At 44.9% G+C, this 14,888-nt stretch overlaps 1 protein-coding gene across 10 annotated transcripts in view; it reads left to right on the forward strand.

Annotated features, from left to right (window-relative positions):
* The window catches only part of LINGO2 (leucine rich repeat and Ig domain containing 2), an 888,319-nt gene that overhangs the window by 478,878 nt on the left and 394,553 nt on the right, over positions 1 to 14,888 (forward strand). The gene's annotated exons all lie outside the window — the stretch shown is intronic.

Here is a 14,888-nt window from a genome sequence, read left to right on the forward strand (position 1 = left end):
TAAAGAACTTTCCTGAATGGTCTTACATGACAATATTGTTTGGGGATGCTGTAAGTATGCCCAGAAACAGCACATGGCCTGCCATGGTTAGCAGAGGAATCAAAACTGTGAACTTCATGGTCAAGGAAGACTCAACACAGCATTCTAAAACTTTTTTTTACTGTTTAGCTTCTGGAGGTTCTGTCAACATTGTATATAAAAAAACAACATTGCTTTGTCTTTGCAATTTTTTTTAGTTCAATATTTTTAAAAAAGATTATTTACTAAATTAAATGTTGGGCTTTTGTTAAAGAAGAGATAAATGCAGATAAAGCAATATAAATAGGATAAAAATCGATGTGTGTCCATATGGTTATCTCTGAAGCAGCCCCTTGCCACCAAAGAGACAAGCTTTTAAAATTATATTTAAAGCTGCACAGTGGCTTGTTTCTTTGACAGTATTATTTTCTATTTTCGTGGTGGAAGGGTGGGGGGGGGGGGTCGTAGCAGAAACTCTTTTTCATATTAGGCTACACATCCTTGATGTAGTAGCCAATCCTCCAAAAGCTTACAGGGCTCTTATTATAAGGCCTACTGTAAGCTCTTGGCTACATCAGGGAGTGTGACCTAAAATGCAAAAGAGTTCCTGCTACAAAAAAAGTCCTGATTATTTCAGCATGCCTAGTGTGCTTTCTGATACAACTTTCTTTCTTGTGTAGTCATATTTCTTCTTTGTGTCTTTGGCCAGCAACTCAGATTTTGCATTTATACAGCATGTATTTATGAGCAGTCCTTCAGAATGTGTCAACAAGTGATTTGTCCAAGTTTTATAATTCACAAATGAAAGTTAGGTTTGAACATTCTTTTTTTTGTGTGTGTGGGGGGGTGTTAAGCATGAAGGCAAAGGCAAGCTATCAGATTTAATGAATTTGAATCAGTTTCTTTATGACTGAGAGATATGAAACAGCTGCTGTCAGAGCATCAGAATAATATTTTAGAGGCTCAGGTGGCATTCCTGTAGGGCTAAAAGGGATTCATGGGGAAGTCAGAGGTGTCAGTAAACAGACATAGGCTATAGTGTCTAAGGATGTATCAAAACTTGTTTCATCCAGTCCTCGTATTTGGCGTTGGTGCTTGTACAGAAAGGTTAAGAGCTTACAATATGTTCCCAGGAAATGGGATTGTCATAAAACTAATGCAATCCAAAGCTATCCGTGATCATATGTAGGCAAGTATAAAATGAAGGAATGAAAAGTAAAGTGAAAACTGAGAAATTTCTCTTCTGAAAACATAGCCAGTAAAGTCATTGTGCCCACCACCAAAATCAGTGGGAGCTTTGCTTGTGGACTTTAGAATATTTATTCAAATCCCACCCCATTTCACTGTCCCTAAATGTGGTCACAGCCAATGTTCCCTCGAAGCCATGGAGTCTTGTGAGCAAAAATTCTACTTTGTGAGCTACTGACATTAAAGTTGTGAGCTACTGCATAAATTAGTTTGCTCTGGGGCCATTTTTTCCTGAGCTAAGTGTGAACTATAGGCTAAAAAATGTGAGCTAGCTCACATTAACTCAACTTAGAGTGAACACTAGTTACGGCATCTTAAAAAACCAAAGATATTAGGTTTGTTTTGCCCATCACACAGATGAGCCCTCTGAACTAGAGATGTACAGAAACCTGCTTTATTAACTCAATTAATGAGCCCAAATTCCATATTGGCTTGGCTCAGAACAGCAGCATCTCTTAATGATCGCTATCAGTGTGAGGTGAACATTATTATTTTTCCCTTTGCCTTGGATGGTTCTATTAAGAACAAGGAGGCGACCCTCTACCACCTTTCTCTAACGTACTTTGCACTGTCAGTATGAAGACAGTATGTATAGGCAGTCTTTTTGGGAGGAGAGAAAGAGTCAGCTGCCTCCTTCCTTCTCCCTTCTTCTCAACTATAGAGAGCATCAGGCATGGGTTTGTCCATCACATTCACAGGCATCCTAAGAATTACATTCCCTTAGTGAGTCACTAAGCGTTCTGACCACTCAGAATGAGGCTTGGGATAGCCTAAGCAATTTGCTGAATGTCTTGGTTTATCGGACATGATGCTGAGGTTAGCCTGGATATACATCACAGGTAATGATAGTTCAGGATCAGAAACATTACTTTTCAGTGCTCTGAAACTATTGGCGGCTCCCAGACTAAGCGTCCCTTCAAAATAGGGCTGCCAAGCCCATGGTCCAAACCAACCTACCGGCCCACATTGTGCCGGCGGGGAACCTCCCCCTATATCACTGACATGATGAAATCACCTGGAAGTGACATCATCAAAATGGTGGTGCCCCGTGCGGGGCCACTCTAGTCGTTTTCGGGAAAACTCTGTGGTTTTCCTGGATGTTCTAGCCATTTGGGAGGGAAAACGGCTAGAGCGTCCGGGAAAACATAGAGTTTTCCTGGAAATGTCTAGAGCTGCCCTGCACGGGTGCCACCATTCTGATGACGTCAATTCCAGGTGGGGTCATCGCGAATTGCATGCAAAAATCCCCCGCTCCGGGAAGCAGGGGACTTGCAACCCTACTTCAAAAATGGCCTCACAATTCCACATTTCTGCTAGCCCCACCACTTTCTGTTTGCTTCACAAGCAAACGGATAGGGTGGGGACTCCAGAGAGCTCTCTACATAGAGGTCTCCCAGTGCCTTTCTTGCGCTGGCCCTCAGTTACTATGCTACACTAGACCCAGATGTCTTCCATGCTTTCCATGTGTAATTTATCATGAAGTGATCAGAAACTTCTTCAGTGCTTGTTCCAAGGGACCAAAAAGCAATATTTGTTTGTTTCTTTGCTGCCAAATCACAGCCAATGTAGGGCTTTCAAGCAAAAGATATTCAGTGGTGGTTTGCCATTGCTTGGCTCTGCATTTCAACACTGGTGTTCCTTGGCAGAATCCCTTCCAAATATTGCCTGGGGCTGACCCTACTTAGCTTTTGAGATCTGATGAGATCAGATAAGACTGGGCTATCTAGGTCAGAACATTCGTGTTCTTAGGTACCCAAAACAAGCTGCTTTAGTGCACTAGCAAATCCAAGTAAGTTCAGAGGTTCATTTTCTTTAAGAACGTCTAAATGAGATGTTTTTCCTATAAACCACAGTGTTAATTAATTAGCTGATTGGAAGTGTATGTGTGTGTGTGTGTGTGTGCATGCAGATTACATAGGTGGAAACCTGGATTTCTTGAAATTCAATTTCAGGCTTAAAAAAAGACTATCAGATTGCTAGACATCAGCAACACACTTGCAGGTGCAGCAGACACCTGCAATTTTTCCACACCTGTTTTTTATCACTGTCTTTCCTAAATGACTGTTTTCTTCAAAAATAGGTCAGAGCTGCAGCCACTGAGTTGTTTCTACACTGACTCCTGAGTTAATTTCTGCAAATCCTATCCTGTCACTTTCAGGTCATTCACAAATACATCATTCTAAATTGTTTGTATTATTGGGAGACACCTCCCTTTCCACATTCTTATCTTTTAATGTCTGCAACAATCTTCTTGTTTGGTAATTCCTAAATTAGTAATTTCTCAATGATGTTCTATAAGGAGGTGGTTGCTTACCGTTTGCTCCCCAAGGATGGATTAAGAGTCGGACACAGAGTATTGGTATAGAATTTGGCCACTTTATTCAATATTTTAATAGACAGCAAGGGTACCCCACCAGCAGCCTGGCCAGGGCAAGGGGTCACCGCGACTGCTCCCCTGACATTAACGGGCAAGAGACCCAGCCCCCCAGGCAGGCCCAGCAGGGAGGCACGCACTAGAGGGCCCAAACCCAGACACACGTCTCGCCAGAAAGGCACCCTCTAGCTGAGCCTCCCGGACAGTCTGCATTCTCCAAACCTGGGTCTTCAAACCCCAAGGCTGATCATGCCAGACCCCAAATTCCCCAAAAGGGGGATGCTTCACAGTCCTCCCCTAGCCGCATAGTGCCCTAAACCCCAAAAATCTGCCACTACTAAGGCCAAGTCTCTACTTAGGGCTTAGCGCCCACCGGGAGGCCCAAAGCCACCCGCAACCCTTGCTGCAAATCTCTCAGGAAAAGCATATTACCCTTTTCCGAGAGATGGACCCCATCCCCTCTTTAGAGGTCAGGAAATTTCAACAAAATGTCCGGATGGGGCAAATAGTGGCCCAACCCCTTTTCCAGCTGATCTCCTTATTAGCCTTATACTGGGCCCTTTCAATAGCTTCAGGGTCCCAAGCACAATGCCACACCAGGCGGGGCAGTACAGCTGACCAAATTATGGTGGTCCCAGGCCATCGTTCCCGAATGTGCTGGAAATCATCCCGGGCCTGCCAAACTAACGCTTTGCCCTTTAAGAGTCCCAGATTGTTACCTCCCAGGTGAACAATTAAAACCTGAGGAGGAGGACCCACATTATCTTTAAACAACAAAGGCAGCAGGCCTGGCCACTGAAGGCCCTGGTGCCCCCGCCATTCGATACACACATGCTGGCTGAGTCCCAGCTGAGAGCCAACTGCAGTTCTCCAAGCCTAATGAGCGGCCCAAAACACGTGGCTATGGCCGCATACAAGAACTCGGCTCCGCTGGCCAGGAACAACAGCATCTAAAGAGAAAAGGCAGTTAAACAAGAACAGAACCAACAATAAACAGACACCAAGTCACTCACGGCCTAATAAAAGGTCGCACGTAAGCCTTATAGGTCGAGGAATGCCACCTGCCCAATCTCTGAATGGAAGTGGAAAGATACCCCATGACAGCCGCTGTTGAGGCTGCCCCAATTCTAAAGAAGTGGGTCCCAAACCGCACCCCAGACAAGCCCAACGCACCCAAAGTCTATGACGTTACTGCCCAAAACTGATGCTTCGTCAACGGGCAACCATTCGAATGTATAAACAAAAACCCCTCCATGGGCTCCCTAACTGCCAAATAAGCAGCCAACGCAGTAACTGGACACATCTCAAGCTCTGAACAACTACCCAACTCGAGCACGGTACCCTTCTGCAACTGATCCATCTTAGAGCGATGGACAGTGATGACTGCCTTACCCGCAAATAGCTGCAGATCCCTTAACAACAGAGCCTTACCAAAAACATCGTTTCTAGACTGTGCCACCAGCTCACTTACTCTAAGAGACCCCCAAAAAGCTAACGAAGACTCAGCATGAAACAAACATGCTTCACATGACGAAGCACATCCCAAACCCTCTTCAAACCCCACAGAATCAAAGGAGACACAGGATTCCGCATATCAACCCTGGGACCGGCCTCTCTGGCCCACCCCTCCAGCATCTTTTGAATACGAAAGTCAGCTGTTTCTTCCCTATAACCCAGCACCTTACTGGAAAAGCCAATGCAGACAAGCGTCCCCTAATGGATTGCACGGCCAACCCCTTACCTCGCAGCAAAACACAGTAATGGAGCAAATGCTCCACTGGGAGGGGCCAAACCCTGCAATACCCTACCTCAGCCTTAAAGTCTTCAAACTGCCACACAGCCCATTCGTAAGACTTCCTGGTGCTGAGTGCAATGGCTAGACCTATCGCTCTGCAGGCCTCGGCTCTCCAATCAGCCATAGCTCCTCAGGCATTGGCACAGGCATCTGGGGCCAGCTGACAAAACCTCTCCATCTGTTTACGAGACAGAGCGTCAGCCACCCCGTTACTCACCCCAGGAACATGCTTGGCTAAAAACAAAATGTTAAGCCGCAAACAGCGCAGAGTGAAGGCCTTCACCAATCTCATAAACCGGCCAGATTTGAATGAAAAGGAATTAACGATGTGGACCACCGCCATTTTATCACACCAAAAATGAATGGTGTGATTGGCCATAACCTTCCCCCACAGCCAAACCACGACTGAAATGGGAAAGAACTCAAGAAACGTAAGATCTCGGTTCACTCCTACCCGTGCCCAGGAGTCAGGCCAACTATCCGCGCACCAATGTCCCCGGAAATAGACTCCAAAACCCAATAATCCAGCAGCATCAGACATGACCTGGAGCTCAGCTTCAAGCCTCATGTCGTCCCTCCAAAAAGAGACTCCATTAAAGGTCTCCAAAAATTCCTGCCAAACTCTCAAATCATCCCTCATGCTGCAGGTGACCCTAGTTCTATGCTGAGAACGCTGCCAAGCGTAACCCTGCCATAGCATCACACAGCCTTCTAAGAAAGTTGAGGTGCCCAACTAGCTGCTGCAACTCCAACAAAGTAACCTTCCTTTTAAGAAGAAAGGTAGAAATCCTAGCCCTCAGCTCCATTATTTTCTGAAGAGGCACCCTAGACAACTGCGCAATAGTGTCAATGTCAATCCCCAAAAAGGTCAACCTCTGGGTCGGACCTTCAGTTTTCTCAGGCGCTAAAGGAACCCCAAGCTCTGCCGCCAGCTCAACAAAGCCAGACAGCAACTGCCCACAATGCCCAGTCCCCTCGGGACCCACAAAAAGTTAGTGATCCAAATAATGAACGACATCCTGCAAACCCACTTTCTCCCACACAGCCCATTCCAAAAATGTGCTGAAACGCTTGTAAGCGGAACATGATACAGAGCAGCCCATTGGCAATGCTCTATCCATGTAAAATTGACCCTCAAAAGAAAACCCTAGAAGTTCAAAATCATCAGGATGGACAGGTAAAAAGCAAAACACAGACTTAATGTCGCATTTCGCCAATTCTGCCCCCACCCCGCAACGCCTCACCATGGCAATAGCCTGGTCAAAGCTGGTGTACCTAACAGAGCATAAGTGCTCCGGGATCCCATCATTCACGAACTTCCCCTTAGGAAAAGACAAATGGTGAATCAAACGAAATTCACCAGGTGCCTTTTTAGGCACCACACCGAAAGGTGAGACTCTAAGAGTACTCACTGGAGGATGTGAAAAAGGACCCAGTATCCTTCCCTCAGCCAGCTCTTTTGCAATCTTATCCCTAACAACTTGCTGCAAGCCCTGAACTGACTTAAGGTTTCCTGACATAAACGGAACTTGAGGGATCCTAAACCCAACTTTAAAACCTTCTAACAAATACAAACTATCAAACCTTCGAGGGTACCTCGACAGCCACTGCTCAAGAGGTCGCACCCTTATCGGGCTGGGCCCCTTTCTTAGCTGGAAAGGCTCCTCCGCTCCTGCCAGGCCCCTTCGTATTTTTACGCCCAAGGGCTCTAGGGCAGTTGTCAAATGAGTAGAAACCACCACATATGGGGCATTCGTGCTTGAACTGGCAGGATGAACTGGCACGCCTTCCTATTACATACCCCAAGGGATACAAATTTCCAGCAGAGCATGCGGGGTTGAACCGCCTGCTCTGCTGCACCGCAGGGAGAGCCTGATGAACCAGCAGCGGATGTGGATGACCTACTCACCAAGTGACCACTATCAGACCGATCACCCAGATTAGGCATAGCCAGGGACATAACCTGCAGACAAAGCTGCTGATGGATCCGATCCCACTGAAGGGACAGATACAGGGCAGCCCTCATCCTAAATTCCTGGTCATGTTGTAACCAGGCTGGTCCACTAAAAGCCGTATAGCCTTTATAAATTATGTCCAAATACTGGAACAGGGATGCTGCCCGCCACGGCTGCGTCCTTGCAATCACCCCGGCATAAATACAGAACCCAGGAAGCCAATTAGCCCAGGTTCTGTCCACCCGTTTTTTCAATTTTTCCTTCTCTTTCTCATCCAATTCTTCCTTGTCTTTTTTCTCAACCTCCCGAAAGAGAAGAGAAAAAATATCCACGTACTCCCTTTTAATATTTTTTCCCTAGTAGCGGGAAGCAAATGGTCCCCCAGCGGTAAGGCAACCTCCCCAAACAGCAAAGCAGCAAAAAGCACCATCCCATATGTTGAGGGTGCCCCCATAAAGAAACCAGCCATGCCAGGATGCCCTGCGCCTGGTACACACTAGGAACGCCTTGCCCACATGGCCAAGCCCAATTCTAAAACGCGCCCAACACAGAGGAGGCAGGCGCCCCTGCTCTTGACATGGAAGTGCCCTGCCCGGCCGCCGAAGCAGGCCCCCATGCTCCCCATGGCCAAACCTGCCAAGGCCTCGCCTGTAAATTATCACCCGACCTACCTTTTTGGGGTGGGGGGCCCAGGACATAATTTTTTGGGTGGGGGAGGCCGTGGAGTCTTGTCTGCTTCTTCCATCAGCCAGCCTCCGGGCCCCAGCTCTCTCTCTCTCACGCTCTTGGGGGTGGGAAGAAGAGCCTGGGGAGAGCAGCAGCGGCAAAAACGGGGCTCCAGGGAGAGCTTGGGAGGCAGGGAAGAGCCCAGGGAGAGTGACAGCAGGGAAAACGGGGCTGCGGGCAGTGCGGGAAGAGCGGGAGAGGCAGGGAAGAGCCCAGGGAGAGCGGCAGCTGCGGAAATGGGGCTCCAGGGAGAGCTTAGGTTGGTAAATAAATTTCCTGCCTAGTATACTTGTAAATAAAATTCCCTGCCTAGTATACCTGTGCAACCAGTCCTCCAACCACATGCACACCACAGAAGCAGCGGCTGCTTCAATATACTCCCTGGTGATAAAGGAGAAGATAATAGTGCTCCAGTTCTAAATAGAGTTACACCTTTTAAATCCATTGAACTCATTGGGCTTTGAAGGGTGTAACTTTGCTTAGGATGGCACTATAAGTAATCGTCACCTCTTCCTCCATTCATTGCACTTAGACCAGTGAGCAGTTGCAAAAGACTCTTTACACATTATATTTTTAGGTACACACACCTGTGCAGTTTTAAATATGCTCCTGCAAATATAAAGTGTGACCTTGACAGTCACATACATCATCCAGGCACACTAATCAAGGAGCCAGGTTTACTTGCAGCCCCCTGGTGAGCATCAGCTTGGTGGTGACCCAGATTTGCTTCTCAGCAGTGTGTGTGAAATTCCCCACAGAGGGCCACTGATTCGAAGCAAGTGCTTTCCATTACAATCTAAGTGTGAACCATCAAACTGCAGCATACTGCTAGCTAAGGTTACTCCTGCTTTCTTCTCTCAGAGAAGACCCTCAACCAATCAGATGTTTAAAATATTAGACATAATATAGTCTCACACGTTTTCAGCAGAGTTTAGCCTCAACCCCCAGAGATCATGTAATTGGATGTCAATTCAGCCCCAGCACCAGGCAGATGAGGATCTTCGATTCCAAGGCATGTACACTTAATCGCCCCCACTTTGCCTACAGCTGTATCTTATGGCACCATTTAAGACCATGTGTTAAATGGAGGAAAAATTAGATTTTGCATAATATGATTTAGCTTTTTCATGTCATATGGTTCAATTACAGTAAATAGTTAGACACAGATGGTGTTGATGCTGCTGCGTAAGTAATGTTGACACATATGCATGCAAGTAAGCAACCAAACTTGAAATACCTATTGCTGGCGATCCTATTGATGTTTGCAGCGAATAAAGCGTTTTGCACAGCTTGAGCAGTCTGCTGAGAGAGTGGCATGGTGAGTAGCTAATTGATCTGAAGTCCAACGCTGTCCCTTACAACAAAACCACTGGTTGTGCCCTTGACAAGTTCCTGGCAGGAAGGATGCAGAACAACAAATAGAAAAACAAGGAAAGTCACAGCACAGCTCTCAAAGGCAAGGCACTCCCTCCCCCCTTCAATATGTTTATTTTTCCAGCACTGGAACCCTGGGGGAAACTCTAATTTCTACTACAGGAGATGCTGCTTTCAAACACTACCCATTTGCAATTAGTTGCCTGCCTGTTGTATTTAGTGCATAGATCTGGCAGTTCCGTTTCAACACTAAACAGAAAAACAGGTGGAAGAAATAACAAGCCTCATGCATATGAGGAATTTGTACAACATGAGATTCAAGCAGACATAGCTGTGGGTAGTCTTCAAATTTATTAAAGGGCAGTAGCAGTTGAGGAAGGCCGAGATTTGGATTGGAGCTGTTTACTCTTGCTCTCCACATGTAACCAAAAAGAATCACTCTTTAGGGTTGCCAGCCACACTTTTTAAACAGCAAAAAGGAAATCATGGTGTAAGGACCAAGCAACCACAGAAAACCACCACACACAAGGATAATAAACTTCTTTTACAAAATTATTTCTGATCTGTTGTCTTTTTTATAGATATAAGTATCTTACAACTGTAATATTGATAATTCCACATATAGTACAAGAGTATTCTCTAACTGTATACAATTAGTGCAGGCTCTAGTTTGCACCACACAAAAATTCAGTAGCCTTAAAGCAGACTGAAATATTGCTAGTTGTCCAATGCCAACCAAAATTCAGTATGGATGCAACAGCATGCTTCCTAGGTTAAGTTGCATGTTTCGTCATCTTCTTTTGGTTGCTGCTTCTACACAAAACCACTGCTCATAAAGTTATTCACAACACAAGATTGTCCCAACACTAGTACCAGCAGTATAGTTCTCATGAGGACTCATGAACTGTTGAACTATTAGCAATATTTCAGAGGCTGCTTTAAAGATATTGAATTTGTGTGCAATGCAAACTAAAGCCAGAAATAATTTTACAACAGAGGTTTATTATCCGTGTGCACACTGGGATCCTCGCACATGGTGCAATGAAATCACCTGGAAGTGATGTCATTGTGTTCCTAATGTTGAAGCTGATGCTCTAATTTTTGGGCAAAACTCTGGTTTGTAGTCAATTTTACCATGGAGTTTTGCCCAAAAAACAAAGTGTTGCTGCATGGTGTTGGTGATGGGATGTCATCACGTTGCCTTTTAAGAAAGTTGGGTGTAGGATTTCCCCCTGCTGGCTGGCGGTGATGAAGCAGCCACAAAAGTGGAGTTTCTACTGCCCCCAGTGGGGGTCTGGCAACCCTATTACCTTCCATCCTGTTATTGGCCCTGTAAGAGAAAAGACAAAAAAATCCTTTCCCCACTTCCAGGGTGAATACTAGTTGAGATAGCATTTAGGTTGGGAAATACCTGGAGATTTGGGGGTGGGACATGGAGCCTCGGGAGGGTGGGGTTTTGGAAAGCAGCGACTTCAACAGGGTATGATCCCATCCTCCAAAGCAGCCATTTTCTCCAGGAAAACAGGCCTTGGTTGCCTGGAGATCAGTTGTAGCAGAGGGAGATCTCCAGGTGTCAGCTAGAGGCTGGTAACCTTGTAGCCATACTACAAATAAGGAAAACTGTTAAATTTCCTCTTCTCCTTCCTCTTTCATCAAACCCTGCAAAGCTGCTGTTGTCTTTCAAAAATGTTGGGGAAATCTATTTGTGAATTTCCCAGTTCTGTGTCCATTTAAGCACATAGTAATCAAACATTGATGATGGAAATGGTGATTTAGCTGTGATTTTGATGTTTAGGTTGAGAGGTTACAGATTATTAAGGTACTAGTGCTACAAGGGTGGGTTGTGCTAGGTCAAGGGTGTCAAACATATGGCCCATGGGCCAGATCAGTCCCACTGAGGGCTCCAATCAGGCCCTCCAGCAACTGGCTGTCGTCTGCTTCATTTCCCCTTGCCTGCTGTTTTTGGTCCCCATTTTGTGTTTCTCCTCAGACAGGCCAGAGCAGCAAAGCAGCCTTTCTCTCTCCCCCCTCCCTTTTCCCAAAGGGAGGAGGAGCAGCCTCAGCCAATGAGGGAGGAGCACCCTCAGCTTGGCTCTATAGCTCTGCTGAGTGATTAAGTTTGCCAGACTCAATTAATCACCCTGCAGAGCTACTGAGACAAGCCTCTCTTCCTTCTAATGAATGGCTGAGGTTCCTCCCCGTCCTCGTGCCCCAGGGAAGGAAAGAAAGAGCCAGAGCTTCCTTTGCCAGTCCCCACCATCAGAAGAGCTACAAAGACTGCTTTTAAGACTAGCAACATTTTACTGAAGGTGTGAGGTTTTTGCCTTGCTACAGAGAGAGTTTTGTTGGGCTTGTTATGGGTGTAACTGGGTTCCCCTCCTCTTTTTCACTGTACTCATGCCCTCCAATCTTTCTCATTAGGAAAGCATGTGAACTATTTAGATAGGAAATATCAAAATTAGGCTGAGTGTGTGTTCCACCCCAGGTTTCCCCAGCAAATTTTCCTTAATTTTTCTTCCACATGTTCCTTTGATTGGGGGTCTTGAATTTAGACTTTCCAGATAGTAGGCTGATACTGACCACTGTTGGCCTGATCTAACATGGCTGTTCTTATGTTCTTACTGTACATGGCTGTCTTTCTGTTCTTGTAGTAGTTTTTTTGGGGGGAAGTTGTAATTTTTTTTAGTTGTAGTCATTTTTCTGGGGAAAATTATAGTTTTGTAGATAGCCCCCAGTCTGTGCCATGGTGCCTTCACAAGTTCTTAGCTAATGCATGAAGCAACTTATGTACAAAAGCTCACAGTGTCCAGCTGCTTCATGTTCCTCTGGGTCTTAGGCTCAAAGGGTTGACCATGAGATATCTGTAATGAACGTCAGTGAATCAAAAGTAGGTTTGCAACTTACAGATGTGTACACCTGAACAGCACATATTCAAGACTGGTACAGCACAGACATTGTCTGCAGTTTTTGATGCAATAATTCATAGCAAGAGGCGACATTTATCAGAGACTGTAAAACAAAATATTCCAAGCGTGCTAATATTTTAAGCATGTTTTATTTTAAGTTAAAGAAAATCTTTAATTATGTGTCTGTGCCCTTTATAAAGTTTATATGTCCACTACCTGGCATTACATTTTATGATGCACATGGCCTGACCAGACAAGGTCTCATTTATGTCAAATCCAGCCCTCATAACAAATGAGTTCGACACCCATGTGCTAGGTACTGAAAGAAGGCCACTTTTTTGAAATGTTCCCCTCCAGGTTTGAGCAAGCTAATTCCCTGATTCCTTTGTGTACTTTTAACTTATTCTCTATATATTTGGAGGAGCCCCATGGCACAGAGTGTTAAAGCTGCAGTACTGCAGTCCTAAGCTCTGCTCACAACCTGAGTTCTATCCCAGCGGAAGCTGGTTTCAGGTAGCCGGCTCAGGTTGACTCAGCCTTCCATCCTTCCGAGATCAGTAAAATGAGTACCCAGCTTGACAGGGGGGAAGTGTAAATGACTGGGGGAGGCAATGGCAAACCATTCTGTAAAAAGTCTGCCGTGAAAACATTAAGAAAGCAACATCACCCCAGAGTCAGAAATGACTGGTGCTTGCATAGGGGACCTTTCCTTTCCTATGTATTTGTGCTTATTAGAACATGCTTGGTCTTTTGCAAACTGGGATTGCGGGGTGGTTGTGGTGGGGGTTGGTTCTTTCAATTTAGAACAACATATTTTTCTACATAAGCAGAGTTCCCCAAGCTGGGGAAAAAGAGAAAGGTAAAAAAGACACAGGCAAGCATATCTTACCTCCATCTTTCTTCCAAGGAGTTCACTATGTTGTATGTAGCTTTTTCTTCCCCCTTTTTATTCTCACAACCTTGTGAAACAGACCTCAGAAGTACTTTTAAGGTAGCAGAGTTCAAAACAGTCAGAACAGTTGCATAATTTTGAGGTACATTTTTACACCTGCTGAATTAGTGGATAAATGACAATGTCATAATCACCCTGACATGAATAGCCCAGGCCAACCCAATCTTGTCAGATCTTGGAAACCAAGCAGGGTCAGCTTTGGTTAGTATTTGGATGGGAGACCACCAAGGAAGTCCAGGATCCCTATGAACTTTTCTTGCTGGATCACCATAAATTGGCTGCAACTTGATGGCAACAAGGACAACACTGAGACCCAAACAGCTAGGGCAACTGAATGGCAGTTCTTAGTAACATCAGACAGCTCAGCTCACCCAGCGCTGGCTGAAGCCAGCACTGCCATGCCTGCATTTCCATAAAAGAAGGAGGGACTGACATGCCTTACCTTTGAGAGAAAACTGCAAGCTGATGCACCCTATGCTTCCTTAGCATGTGCACCTTAATTTTTTGCTATCTGGTTAGACAGAACTCAGTTCTCAATGGAACTTTCAGAGTTTTGCTCTGAGGCTTTGGTACACTTTCTGCCCTACCGCCTTCTAATCCTTTTCCCTCCAGAAAGGAAAGGCAAATGAGCTACTTTTTACCCAATCTGTGAGTATATTACAACTGATCTCCAGATGACAGAGATAACTTCCACTGAATAAAATGGTAGCTTTGGAAGGTGGACTCTGTGACATTGCTGAGGTCCTTCCCCTCCCCAGATCCTGCCCTCCCTAGACTCCACTCCCAAATCTCCAGAAATTTCCCAACCCAGAATTGGCAACCCTTTATCATTCTAGGTACAGAAAAAAACTTGGATTTAAGAGCTGCATATATCTACAGTATACACACCTTTACTTTGAAAGCATTTCACTCATTTGAAACCAAGTCTCTCAGGTAGGAGTCAAAAAACTCATGAAGGTTATTAAATGAAGAGTATAGAAAAGCTACCAAATATAAATATATTGCTATCTGTAGAGTATTTTCTAGAATGGGTCTGCTGGTGTAATTACATAACTAATACTCCAAGTGCTAGGGCGGGGCTTAAAATACTACTTTAGAATAATCCATAGAACACAGTCTCTTTAATATGTCTCCAAATGATTGCTTAAAATATTATTTTGGCGTGTATACTCCAGTGCTCTCTCCAGCTTCAAGCTCTTATCTTTTCTAAGATATGGGGAAGAATTATGTTTGACGATAACCTTGGACTTCTGTTGGTATTCATGGAACAACCATTGTGCAATAAAGAATTTTATTCGAGTCAGTAACAATGATTTATAACCCATTTTCCTTTTGTTGTCAGAGTATCTTTAAGTACTGATTTAAATAAAAAGACACAAGGCGAACACGGAAGCTGTAATCAGCAAATACAGTAATTAAATATACTGCTCTCATTTAGTTTCCAGCACAAGAAGGAGATAAGGAAATAGAAGTGAATATTTCAGTATTAGCCTAGTACTACATATTTTAAGTTAACATGTAAAGTTTCTTGTTCAGTAAT

Source organism: Heteronotia binoei, chromosome 4, assembly GCF_032191835.1.
Source record: "Heteronotia binoei isolate CCM8104 ecotype False Entrance Well chromosome 4, APGP_CSIRO_Hbin_v1, whole genome shotgun sequence".
Classification (NCBI taxonomy): Eukaryota; Metazoa; Chordata; class Lepidosauria; order Squamata; family Gekkonidae; genus Heteronotia; species Heteronotia binoei.